The sequence below is a fragment of the Gossypium hirsutum genome, chromosome A13 (assembly GCF_007990345.1).
Source record: "Gossypium hirsutum isolate 1008001.06 chromosome A13, Gossypium_hirsutum_v2.1, whole genome shotgun sequence".
NCBI classification, from domain to species: Eukaryota; Viridiplantae; Streptophyta; class Magnoliopsida; order Malvales; family Malvaceae; genus Gossypium; species Gossypium hirsutum.
Genome location: NC_053436.1, coordinates 87,451,676 through 87,464,453, shown reverse-complemented (window position 1 = coordinate 87,464,453; position 12,778 = coordinate 87,451,676).

Here is a 12,778-nt window from a genome sequence, read left to right as displayed (position 1 = left end):
TACAAATTAGTCAAAATAAAACACCTAAAAGCCACAATTTTTGGCTTTTTGACCAATTGGTCTCCCCTTGGCTGACCACACATTTAGAAAGGGTCTAATTTCCCTTTAAAGGCCTCCAATTTTATTTCTCTAGTCTATTAACACATTTAGGCATTAACACACAACTTTTACATTTTACGCGATTTAGTCCTTTTTCGAAATTAGACTAGAAATCGCTAAAATTAACTTACCAAAATTTACATGCACTTATAAAATTATATTATAACACATAAAATAATACTAAAAAAATTCTCTAGCCTCAAAATAGTGGTCCCAAAACTACTGTTCCGACTAGGCCCAAAATTGGGCTGTTACAGAGTTTACGGTTTATAGTGACGCGTTGCATGTGGGCTTGGGCTGTGTATTGATGAAGGAAGGAAAGGTGGTTGCGTATGCGTCACATCAACTTAAGACTCACGAGGTGAATTACCCAACCCATGACTTAGACCTAGCTGCGGTAGTTTTCGCATAAAATATGGAGGCATTATTTATACGAAGAGATGTGCATAATTTATTCGGATAATAAGAGTTTGAAGTACCTCCTTACCCAAAAGGAGCTAAACCTTAGGCAGCATAGGTGGGTGGAATTATTGAAGGATAATGATTGTACGATTGAATACCATCCTGGCAAAGCAAATATGGTAGCCAACGCGTTGAGTGGTAGGGTTAAGTCAGACTTGAGGGCTATGCTTGCCCGTTTAAGCTTGTTGGATGATGGTAGCTTGTTAGCTGAGCTTCAAGTAAAATTGGTGTGGGTCGAATAGATAAAGAGTAAGCAGTTAGTGGATGAGACTTTGGGTGCTCGTTTTAGACAAGTAGAAAATTAGGAGACGTCAGACTTTGGGATAAGTAGTGAAGGAGTGTTGTGTTTCAATGGAAGAATGTATATACCAAAGGACGATGATCTAAGGCAGTCTATTGTACGGGAAGCGCATAGCAGTCTCTATGCTATGCATCCTAGTGGAAACAACACGTATCAAAATTTGCGTGAGCTTTATTGGTGGCCTGGACTTAAACGCGAGGTTATGGAGTTCGTAAGTAAATGCTTGATTTGTCAAAAGGTGAAGGCGAAACATCAGTTGCCTTCAGGATTGCTTCAGCCAGTAAAGATTCCACTTTGGAAGTGGGAGAGGGTTACTATGGACTTTGTTAGTGGGCTACCCTTGATGCCTACTAAGAAAGACTCGATATGGGTTATAATGGATCAGTTAACCAAGTCTTCCCATTTTGTACCGGTCCGCATCGATTACTCGTTACAAAAGCTGGCTAGGTTGTATGTGGCAGAGATTGTGAGATTGCATGGAGTGCCAGTTTCCATAATATCTGATAGGGACCCACGTTTCACTTTGCGATTTTGGAAGAAGTTGCACGAAGTGTTAGGTACTAGGTTGAACTTTAGTACGGCATTCCACCCTCAAACTGATGGACAGTCAGAAAGGGTGATCCAAGTTTTGGAAGATATGTTGAGGGGAGTGTAATTGAGTTCCGAGGTAGCTGGGAAGACTATTTGTCGTTAGCCGAATTTGCGTACAATAATAGTTATCAAGCAAGTATTGGGATGGATCCGTATGAAGCACTGTATGGGCGAAGGTTTCGAACTCCAACATGTTGGACGGAATTGGGTGAACGAAGAGTTTTGGGTCCTGAGTTAGTAGTAGATACTGAGGGTAAGGTAAAATTGATTCAGGATTAGTTGAAGGAGGCCTCGGATAGGCAGAAGTCGTATGCTGACCTTAAGCGTCGAGAGATTGAGTATGCAGTGGGGGACTTAGTTTTTCTTAAGGTCTCTCCGTGGAAGAAGGTATTAAGGTTTGGACGGAAGGGGAAGCTAAGCCCAAGGTTCATTGGGCCATATCGGGTTGTGAGGTGGATTGGGCCAGTCGCATATCAGCTGGAATTACCTTCTGAACTAAGCCAAATCCACGACGTGTTTCATGTTTCCACGCTAAAATGGTATCGCTCGAATCCTTCACATGTCGTGTTGATTGAGGAGATTGAGGTTAGGCTAGACTTAACTTTCGAGGAAGAGCCCATACAAATAATTGGTCGTGATGTTAAGGTACTCAGAAGGAAGTCCATCCCATTAGTCAAAGTGCGTTGGCGTAATCACAAGGCTAAGGAGGCTACTTGGGAACCTGAGGAAGCGATGCGACATCAATATCCTCAACTGTTTGGATCAAGTAAAATTTTTAGGACGAAATTTCTTTTAGGGGGTAGAGTTGTAATGCCCTAAAAATCTCAAACTTTTTTTCGGTTTTGATAAAAGGTATGCTTAATATTCCCAGTCAAGTGTTATTTATGTGATAATAGGCCATGGTTAAGTTTTGAGTTCAAACTTTGGGGTGAAGGAAATTATAGTTTAATAATTAAAAGAACCTTAATGGCAAGTAGTTTGGTTTTTAAATAAATAAATGAGGAATTGGACACAATGAACCTTGTGTTAGAGTGTCAAGTAGCGTCAGATGTGGGGCTTAAAGGTGGCGTCATATGCATGGCAAGGAGGTTTGGGGTTCGGATCCCTCCTTGCTTAAAAGAAGGATTTATTCTTGCTCAATAACTGGCCAGTAGTGGTGTTCGATGTGAACTCTGAAGGGAGTGATCAGAGGAGAAATTTAAGGAAAGGATTAAGGAGTTATCAGGGAGAAAATTTAGGAGATGAGAGGTGTAGAGAAGTGGAGCCGAATTGGGAATTTGGGGATAGGTAAATTTGGCTATAGTATATATAGGTGCCGGTTTTGGGGATTCTAGGCTAATGCCGAATTCTCCCTTTCTATTTTACCAAAAACACGTGTCTCTCTAAATATCTAAAAGTCGAAATCCCTTATTCTTTCTCTTTTATTTTTTGTCAATTTCTTCCCTTCCTTTCTCATCAAACTCTTTTCTTTCTTGCTCCTATTTACTTTCTCTAAAGATGAATATCTTTTGGCCAAAATCCTGTTGTGCCGGCACTTTTTCTTCAACATTGGCCGACCGATTCTTATGTAAGTGCTTTACTTTCTTTTAGTTGGTCTTCCTAGTACCGATTTCTTTTCTCCCTCACTCTTAATAAATCGGTTTTGTTAGGGGATTAGTATCGAATCTCAAATTTCAGATCTCCGCCGAATTGCTCCTTAGGCATTTTAGGGTTTTGGGTAAGTTTTCCTCTTTTATTGGTTAAGGTTGGCCGAATGGTCATGGATGATTTAAGAGTGACTTAAGATGATTGCGAGTCACTTTTTGTTTAGTTCCTAATGATTAAGATTGATGGAGATTAAAGAAATACTCATGATTAGTGATCAAGGAAGGGTTGTTAAGGCTTGTCGTTCAAGGTAAGGCAAAGGTGAGATTTTTAGTTTCTAGTGATCGTATTTGATAAGTGTGTGATTAATCATTGAGTGACATTGGTTTTAGGTTCATAGCTAAGGAGATTGTGGCATGTCTTAGTACTAGGTGTGTCTATACATTGCACACACACAATAGACTGGCAAATCCTGAAATGCCAAAAAGCCGAAATACCGAAAAGCCAGAAGTTTGGCTACAGTAGACTTAAGAGTGAGCGAACACTCGTAAGAGGGGAAATTGATAGGTTATTAGAGGCTCCATGTGCGATTCCATGGACTTGGGCCGTGTATTGGCCAATCGAGCCAAAATAGGCTAAATGGGTTAAATGGGCCGATGAGCTGTAGGGCCCATAATAGGCAAAATTGGCAATTTGATACTTTGTGATGAAAAATCATATGATTGCATGGCTATGAATGTGATTGGGCCTGATGGTCCACACGAATGTGATTGGGGCCAATGGGTCATATGAATGAGATTGGGCCTAAAGGGGCCAAATGAATAAGTGTGGATCTGTTAGTGTTTAGTAAGGGGTTGTGAACCTAGTTTTTGGTAATTACTCAATCAGACATAAAATTTAAATAATTAATTAATTATTTGCGACCGTGGATGAGTCATAAGGATAAGGTGTGGCAATGGGTATATGCATGTCTAGGATTAGATCTAGAGAGAGCTTGGTACTTAAGCAGTCTTAATGACTCACCTCCTCTTCTTTGGAATCCTACCTAGTGCATAGTATCTATTCACTTTAGCCAACGAGGACTTGTTAACAGGCCAAGGTAAGTAATAAACCCATAATAAAGAGAAATTACCGAAATGCCCTTAAGGGCAAAAATGACTAAAATACCCTTACGTGTGGAATGTAAGATTTATGGATGTTACATGTATACCTGCTGCGTTAATAGGACAATCTGATTAGGTTGCATATGGGTTGGGATTTATGGAACGGAGGAAGAATATGAGGATTACATGGTTGTTTGACGACTGTGGATCCACCGGTGGCTTTTTAAGCCTAATATATGAGTAGCAACTTGCTGCAACGTTAGGTAGTACCGTAACTGGGCTACCATTGGAGTGTATCAGATGGGTGGGTCGATATTTATATTCCCACATGCTGTGTATTGGGGGATGGAGATGGTGTGTAACGGTTGGGTGGATAGGATTCGTGCATATTTGAATGTTTTACATCTGTTTTGATATTGAATTGGGCTCAGGCCCAAAAAGACTTGTTATTGCATGCTTTACTATTTGCCGAGGGTTGTACACACTGAGTTTTCGAAAACTCACCCCCCTTTTATTTTTTTCAGGTGATCCCCAGTGGGTGGTTCGATGGTTGGAGGGACTCCGAGGTGGCCAGCTAGCAAGACGACTTGGACCTGTTTTCTTAAGCATATAATTTCTAGTATTTTAAGTTATTTTAGTCCAAATTGTAATAAGGCCTATTCGCTAGATATTATTTCATTGTCATTACTACGCTTTGAAACTAAATACAAACCAAATGTTACTTAAATTTTCTCTTTTGAAGAGTTTTCAATGAAAACAAGATATTCGATAAAACACTTCAATGTTTTCACCAATGGCAACTTTCAAAATCTTTAACAGTTTTGGAAAATAGTCCCTGGGCTAGCTAGACCTAGCTGCAACGATCTCAAAAACATAGAAATCATTAAAATCGGGAAGAAAAATGGACTTACTTGCAAGGTTGAACTATGGCCGAATGTTTGAAGCTTTATCCATGGTTTTTTTCTCAACTCCAATCGGTTTTGATGAAGAAGATGGACTAAAAATGATTTTATTTAAGATGAAGAAGATGGACTAAAAATGATTTTATTTAACTTATTTACTCATTAATTAACCATTTACAATTATAACCTTTAATTAAAACATCGAAATTCACTTAAATAATGTCCATATTTGTCCACCAAATTTATAAATGGGCTAATTAACACTTAAGGAACTCTACTTTAAATTTCTATAGCTATTAGACATCTTTAGCTAATAGAACACCGATTTTACGCTTTATGCGATTTGGTCCTCTTTATCAAATTGACTAATCAAACGATAAAATTTCTTAACGAAATTTTTACAAAAACATATTTTTATGATGTAGACTTATAAAATAATAATAAAATAAATATTTTTACTTCAGATTTGTGGTCCCAAAACCACTGTTCTGATTGGACTAAAAACAGGCTGTTACACATTCTTCGGCTTTACGGATGACTTGGGCGTTTGGGTCAACACCTAATTTAATAATATACTCAAAAATAAATAGCTAATTAATTATTAAATTTCTTCATTTAATCAATTTATAACACTTACCCAACAATTATGTCAAAATAACAAACTAGTTATCCTTAATTGTACTTATGCTTCACAATTTGTGGGATCCGATTGACTAATTGATCAAGAACGTCTCTCCATAATTAAAATGTGATTAAAGTATGATTAGGAGGATTTAATAACACAATTTAATTCTTGGAAAATATGGGCAAGACCCAAGAAACAAAACGGCCCCCTTTCTTGTACATAGGCGCACACACTACCACCCATGGTGGCCAAAATTGGGGTTGAATTTTAAAATGGTTTGAGATCTCATTAAAATCTGAAAAAATACCTTTTAGAACATTTAAAATCCCTCAAATTAAAGATTTAATTGACAAAATTAATCAAGAAATTGAAGAGAAAAGAGATCTTACCCAAGCTAGTTGAGAGAAGCAGCAATGATACTTTCTTGGCAATGTTCGAGATCGATCTTGGGGTTCAAGATTTTAGATTTGGAGATGATTTAGATGAGGATAAATTTTAGTAATAAAGTAAAGGAGATGGTGCACAATCTTGATGCAAAAAGAAGAAGAAAGATATGGTAAAATGGCAGGTGTAGGTGACGACAATAATGGGAGAAAGAAAGAAAATTGAAAAGAAAAGAGGAGAGGAAGAGGGTGAACGGCTAGGGTAGGGAAAAATTGAATTAAAGGCTGAAAAATACAATAAAATGTTGTATTTATACTTAGGTTTCAAGGGTATGGATGGCACACCCATTAAGAAAAATAAAGAATTTTTCAAATTTTAATTATTTCGCAAAGGAAAGGATTAGAACTTAAGACCTCATTTACTTTTCATGCTTTTTTATATTTATTTTAACCATTAAGTTTTTTCCTCATTTTTAAAATAATTTTGCAATATTTATTTTAAAAATAAGGCATGTCACATACTAGGGTCTAAGACAAAATTTGTAAAATAATAAAAATGGTGAGAGAGAAGGGATTTGAACTTGGGTTTTGTGGAACGTTTCACTAACACTTAAGCAAAAAAACTAACACCTCATTTTATTCCTAAAAACAGATAGATAATCTCAAAAATTAGGGCATGACCACTCTCTCTCGATTCTCAAACCTGATTCTACTAACCCCCGATTTTTTGGATGTTACAGGTATTAATAGTTGGCTTAAAAGTAGTCGTTGATGACCATTTTGACACCAACGTATTGATACATATAGCCATATATTGATACCTTGAAGCAAAGTATCGATACATGCCCTTCCAGTTTTATTATTTGGCTATTCACTTGCAATGTATTGATACTTAGATCCCTAGGACTAATAAATCCATCAAAATTCCTTTAAAACATTTTAAACACTTAAAAACACTTTAGTATTGACAAAAAACATTTGGATAAGTTAAAATACATTTGAAACATGTTTTTTGAGTATTTTACAAGTCTTTGAATTGTTTTAAAGATTTAAAACATGTTAATAAAATTTTATCTTAAATGTTGTTATATCAAAAATTTGGGACATCACTAATAAAATTCAAATACAAAATTACAATAAACTCAAAATTAAATTAATATTTTTTTACTTTAGTTAGCTTACATTAAAATTTCTTATCAAATCTTGTAGAATTAAAATTTTAATTTTCTTATAAAATACCTTAAATTTCATAGCAAATTATATTAAAGACAATAGAATGTTAATTACTATTACTTTTATAATTATAAATATTGAAATACAAATTTAAATTAAATTAGAAAATAAAAGTTAACAAAGTTTTAAAATTTATACTACATTTAAGCATTTTTAGAATATGTTTAATTATTTTCTGAAATAATGTTAAAATATAATTAATTTTTAAAAAATATTTTAATATTGTTTAAGATTGTTTTAATATCACATTTTTAATATATTCTTTGTCAAATACTTTATTTTAATTCTTTACTTGTAAATTCATTATTTTTTAAAAAATAACATGAATTAAATTATATATTTTAATTATATAAAACAATTATATATCAAATTTTATCAAACATGTATGGACTAATTTGTTATTTTTTAGTAGAGGGAACAAAATATAATTGTAAATTACATAAATGGTCACTAAACTATGGCCCACATTCTAATTTGATCACCGAACTTTTAATTTTTTATAATTTGGTCATTAAGCTATTTGGAGTCAAGTTTTTTGGTTACCAAACATTAACATCCGTTTGAAATTTGACAGAATTGCTGATGTGGGCGCTTTTTTATTAGTCTAAAAATAAATTTAGCCCTCTAATATTTATACATTCTATCAATTTAATCTTAAATATTACTCTTACGAAAGCTTAAATACCCTTGAATTGCCTATGCTATCTTTTCATTTATTATTTACACTATCATATTACTTTTTGAGGTGAAATGCATTCGTAAGTATCAATATAGTTTTTGCTAGTGCATTTTGAAATTGTAACTTAGGAGAATGTCATATCTAGATTGATGCAGCATATCTACTTTGCTTGTATATTGCATTTGGTAGTTGCTTAGGCCCTTGCACGAGATTATCTTTAAATTTTCTTGAAGGTTGCGAGTATTTTCACTATCTATGGGTCGAGTGAAGATGTCGCAGCAGTGAGCTTAATGATGTTTGAGGAATTTCTCGATTTACACTATTCCCGAATTTTTTTATGCAACTAACCAAATAATTAATTGTTTACGAAAATGATTTAAGTAAAAAATTATGTATGTAAATGACTTATTTTCTATAGTGACCGCCGGTTCCGCTTGATACATTGGTGGCATCAGCCCCTCATCGTTAGCCAATCATCGGCTTTTTAAATTAAATAATTTTTTGGGTGTTGCTACTATGTCAAGTGGCACCGGCAAATATTTCTCAAAATATCCATTAAAAATATGGGTGTTCAAGGAGGGAAAAAAAAGAAAGAAATTTTTTTTAATGGGTGTTGCTGGTCTGTCTTGCGCCATCAAGGAAATTTAAAAAAAAATTGGGTCCCACTGATGTGTTAAGCGACATTGGTTAGAAAATTTTAAAAAAAAATTGTGTCACTGGTGTGTCAAACAGCACCAGCGGGAATTTAAAAAAAAATAGGTGAAAAAAAAAGGTTGAAAAGAAACATTTGAATTAAAAAAAAAAAGAAAAATAAAAGGGAAGCCCATGATGATGCTTGTTTCATAGGTGGTTCTTTTCTTATTGATTTGATAGTGCCACCATCAGTGGATGAAATATTATTTCAAAAAAATTAATCTTAAATGAGATTAGAGTGGAAAAGAAAAAGTTATAGGAGAAAGATAAAGGGATGAGAGGGAAAAATATAGAGGAAAGAGGGAAAGTCAAAAATGGGAAAAGAAAAAGAATAACATATATGTAAAATAGAAACATGAAAAGGAATTGAATATTTTATGGAAAATAGAGAATCGAATATGAGAAAGAAATGAGAATAATATCTGGAAAATAGAGATATGAAAGGGAATTGTCACACCCTGAATTGTTAAGTTAAGTTGGAATGGGGAACCTAGGGACTAATTTGAAAAGCTTACAGATTGAGTGGGTTCTAGTGGAAATAAGAGGAACTGGCAGGCTAGTTGTGGAAAGGTTGGATTTCAACCTTGGTTCCGTTAAGTTTGAACTAGAAAGTTTCTTAGTGGGAGACATGATGATTATGGATATGCACATTTGGTTGTTTAATTTGAGATAGGTTAAGGAAGTGTGTGACTAGTATATAAGTTAGAGACATTATTCTTGTTGGAAAAAATATGATTTGAAAATGGTTTTCTTGCACAGTAGAAAATTAAAATTTTGAAAACTGACTCGATTTGTGATATTTATACCAATAAACCTTAATCGAATTCGTACATGCGTTTTTGGATAAATGGATCCTTGATATTTTTCGAATTTCAACCAAACGATCTTCTCCACTATTCTTGTACTAAGAACTACTTCGAGTGTGGGCTCAAATTAATTGAATCAAAACACAGAACTAGAAAAAGTTTTCCTTTTTGGGTGAAAACAGAAATTCTCTCTTCTTTAATACAAACTGGTAAAATTGTTATTCTAAAAAATATATTTATAAGTCGAGAATAAATTCTCTCTATCTTTCGGCAGAAAAACAATCTCTCAAAAGTTGTCTACTTAGCTCTACTGATGTCATCTATTTATAGAAAGAGAAGAGAGAAGCCTTGTAGAGTTGTAAAGATTTATTTCCACTAAAAAAATATATCCTAGTTTAACTAGGATATAAGGGGCATCAACTCTAGTTAATGATACTATGGTTTTGTCATCCCACCTCCTTACATGAGGGGTTTTGGGAGTCTCTTACATCACGTCCAATTACGAGTACTTCTTGAGCCTTTTTGACCCAATACTCTATAACATGATCCAACCCGATTCAATTTTTCTATTTTCTAAAATAAACTTTAATATTTACATATTAAATAATTTTCTCATCCAATATTTGCCCCCAATAAATTTTTTAACAATTTTACTCCTGGTAAAATTTAATGATTTTACCCCCGATAAAATTTGACGATTTTACCTCTAATAAAATTTCGAAAAAAATCGTTCAATATGTCACAACTCAAAATGTTCACTATGACTGAATGTTTTATTTTCATTTTTGAGTTTCAAAATGATCCAAAAACATAAACTCATTCTTCCATCATTTTTTAAGTAATCCTATATAGGATTGCAAGTTTCTATTTTCATTTTCATTTCCATTTTTGGAAACCTACATTCATTTCCAAATGATTCTATTTCTCTATTTCAGATAAAACCATAATCATTCTTGAATGTTTCCTATTTCTCTTTTCCTATTCATTTTGTTCATTTCTATTCAAACACGCAATTCATTTCTGGTTTCAACGAGCTAGCAGAGGGACATATTGGACATATATAGTTAAGGCTCATATTATTTATAATTAAGTTTTGGCTTTTCATCTATTAATTATAAACTCATTTAGTCACAAAGTCATTCCACTATAGTATCATGACTAAGCTCTCCTCAATGACATACCATTACAAAAGCAACAACTCAATGCTCGTCCAATGACCTTGTCATAAGTGTGTCATCCTCATAAGATATCCTTGATCTCTTTGGGATAATATCTGCTCTCCCAATATGATCATATTTTATCTCACGGTAACCATTACATCTTCCTTCATGAAAAGTCAATCACTATCAAATAGTGATCAAGTCATCCATCATAAAGACGGACAACTCGTGACCACATTTACTTTTCATCAACCATGCAATGCCAATGAGAGGATATCATTTACCCATGTTTTAGGGTATGAATTCCACTATTGTGAATAATGCTACATACTACAAAAGTCGTACACAAAACGCATCAGCTTTTAGTTCCTTATCTATTTGAACACAGGCTTTTACTTACATCAATGTGTATGAGTCATGCATACATAGTCTGTCATCCACTCAAGATTTAGGTATGTCACACTATGAATGTCATAAGTGAATAAATTCATAAACAGATTCAGAACTTGTTCTGCTTGGTTCATCTCTGATGTATTGTCAGTTCGATCAATCACATCTATGTCTCTATCTTCTTGGAGTCATCCGCTCCGATGCCCAGTACAAGGCATCTCCCCAATTGGATTTGATAAATGGCATATTAGTCTTTCAATTGGCTTGCTCGTTCGATTAGACTAAGGACATGTTTAGGTTCGTCTACTAATACAAGTTGTCTTTTTATACTACGATCCAACCATGTAATACCGCTAAGTATTAATTAAGCATTTAGACAATCAATAAGCAACATTTGCTTCTATTTTTCTTTTCATGAAAAAAACATTTAAGAACAGTAATACAAATTATATTAATTTAATTCATGAATAATTTTAATAATCAATCTGTTCAGAAAAATCACAATTGTACAAACAAATATACTACACTTAGGGCATCAGATCCAACAATTCTCTAATGTGGTTCTTTCATTTTTTTCTGTTCCTTCTTCATCTTCTTCACTATTCTAGTTGAAAAAGAGAAAGATTAAGAGCGATTTGCATAGAAGAAGGTAGCTAAAGTTTGTGCATAAGTAACTGATGATTTCTCAAGCTGGTAAGCTTCCTAACTATGTTCCCAGATTTAAGAAAAGGGAATAAAGTTAAGGAATTCAGCTATCCATCGATTCTGTTCTGTTTTGGATAAAGTTGGGGATAATCATTTTAATGGCCTTTGCACGCAAACGAATTCTGGTTTTTATGGTGATGAATTATCTTCGTTGGAAATTCTAAAATGGTTGTTATGTTTTGTAAGCTAGAGGCTCGGGTAGCAAAGGAAAAGCTTAGATAGATTTGGTGTCAACCTTCCGGTGAGTTCCAGAACTCAGAACTTAAATTGTTGCTTGTTTACCTTCAATATCGTGTGTTGAGTAGGTTTGACTGAAAGTTGTGCAAATGTTGAGTTATTCTATGGCCGAATTATTATATATTGTGATGCATGCTCTGTATAGATAAGAAAAGATGCATTGGTTGTAAATCTATCCATGAGGTATGAATGAGATGTTTGGAGTAATGTGTGTCATGTATGAGCAATAGTATTGGTTGAATGCTTGTGTATGAAATGCATGTATATGAATTATGTGGAGTTGTGGAGGGTTGTCGAAGTGTGGTTGATATGGAAAACGAAGAAAGGAATATGATATGTGATTTTTCTCCAATATGGCATGTAAATGCAAACCGTGATTGATGAATGCCCCGTCTTTGTGAGGGAATACTTATATGTTCAAACTAAAAATGAGGATTTGCGGAGGTTCAAGCGGACTATACGGAGAATGGTGTACACCAGTAATAAAGCCCTCTATGGGACATAATTGAGCCCTTTATAGGGCGTATGAAAAAATGCAATTCCGTGGTCATGGCGTGAACCAGGGAAGTTCGTGAGACAGTTTATGTTATGAATTCGCTTGACTTGTCTAAGTGGCATAATCCAATGGAAGTCCACGTGATAAAATCGCGTATTAGAATCTGTATATATGTATATGTTAGTATCTATGTCTCCACAATATGGGATCCGCTTGATAAGTCCACCAAGAGGGAGCTATTTGTTTATATGAGTCCGTATGTCCAAGATATGACAGCCCGTCAAGACTATCTTAGGAGTATGATTTCGCAAATAGGGGATTCAGTCTTA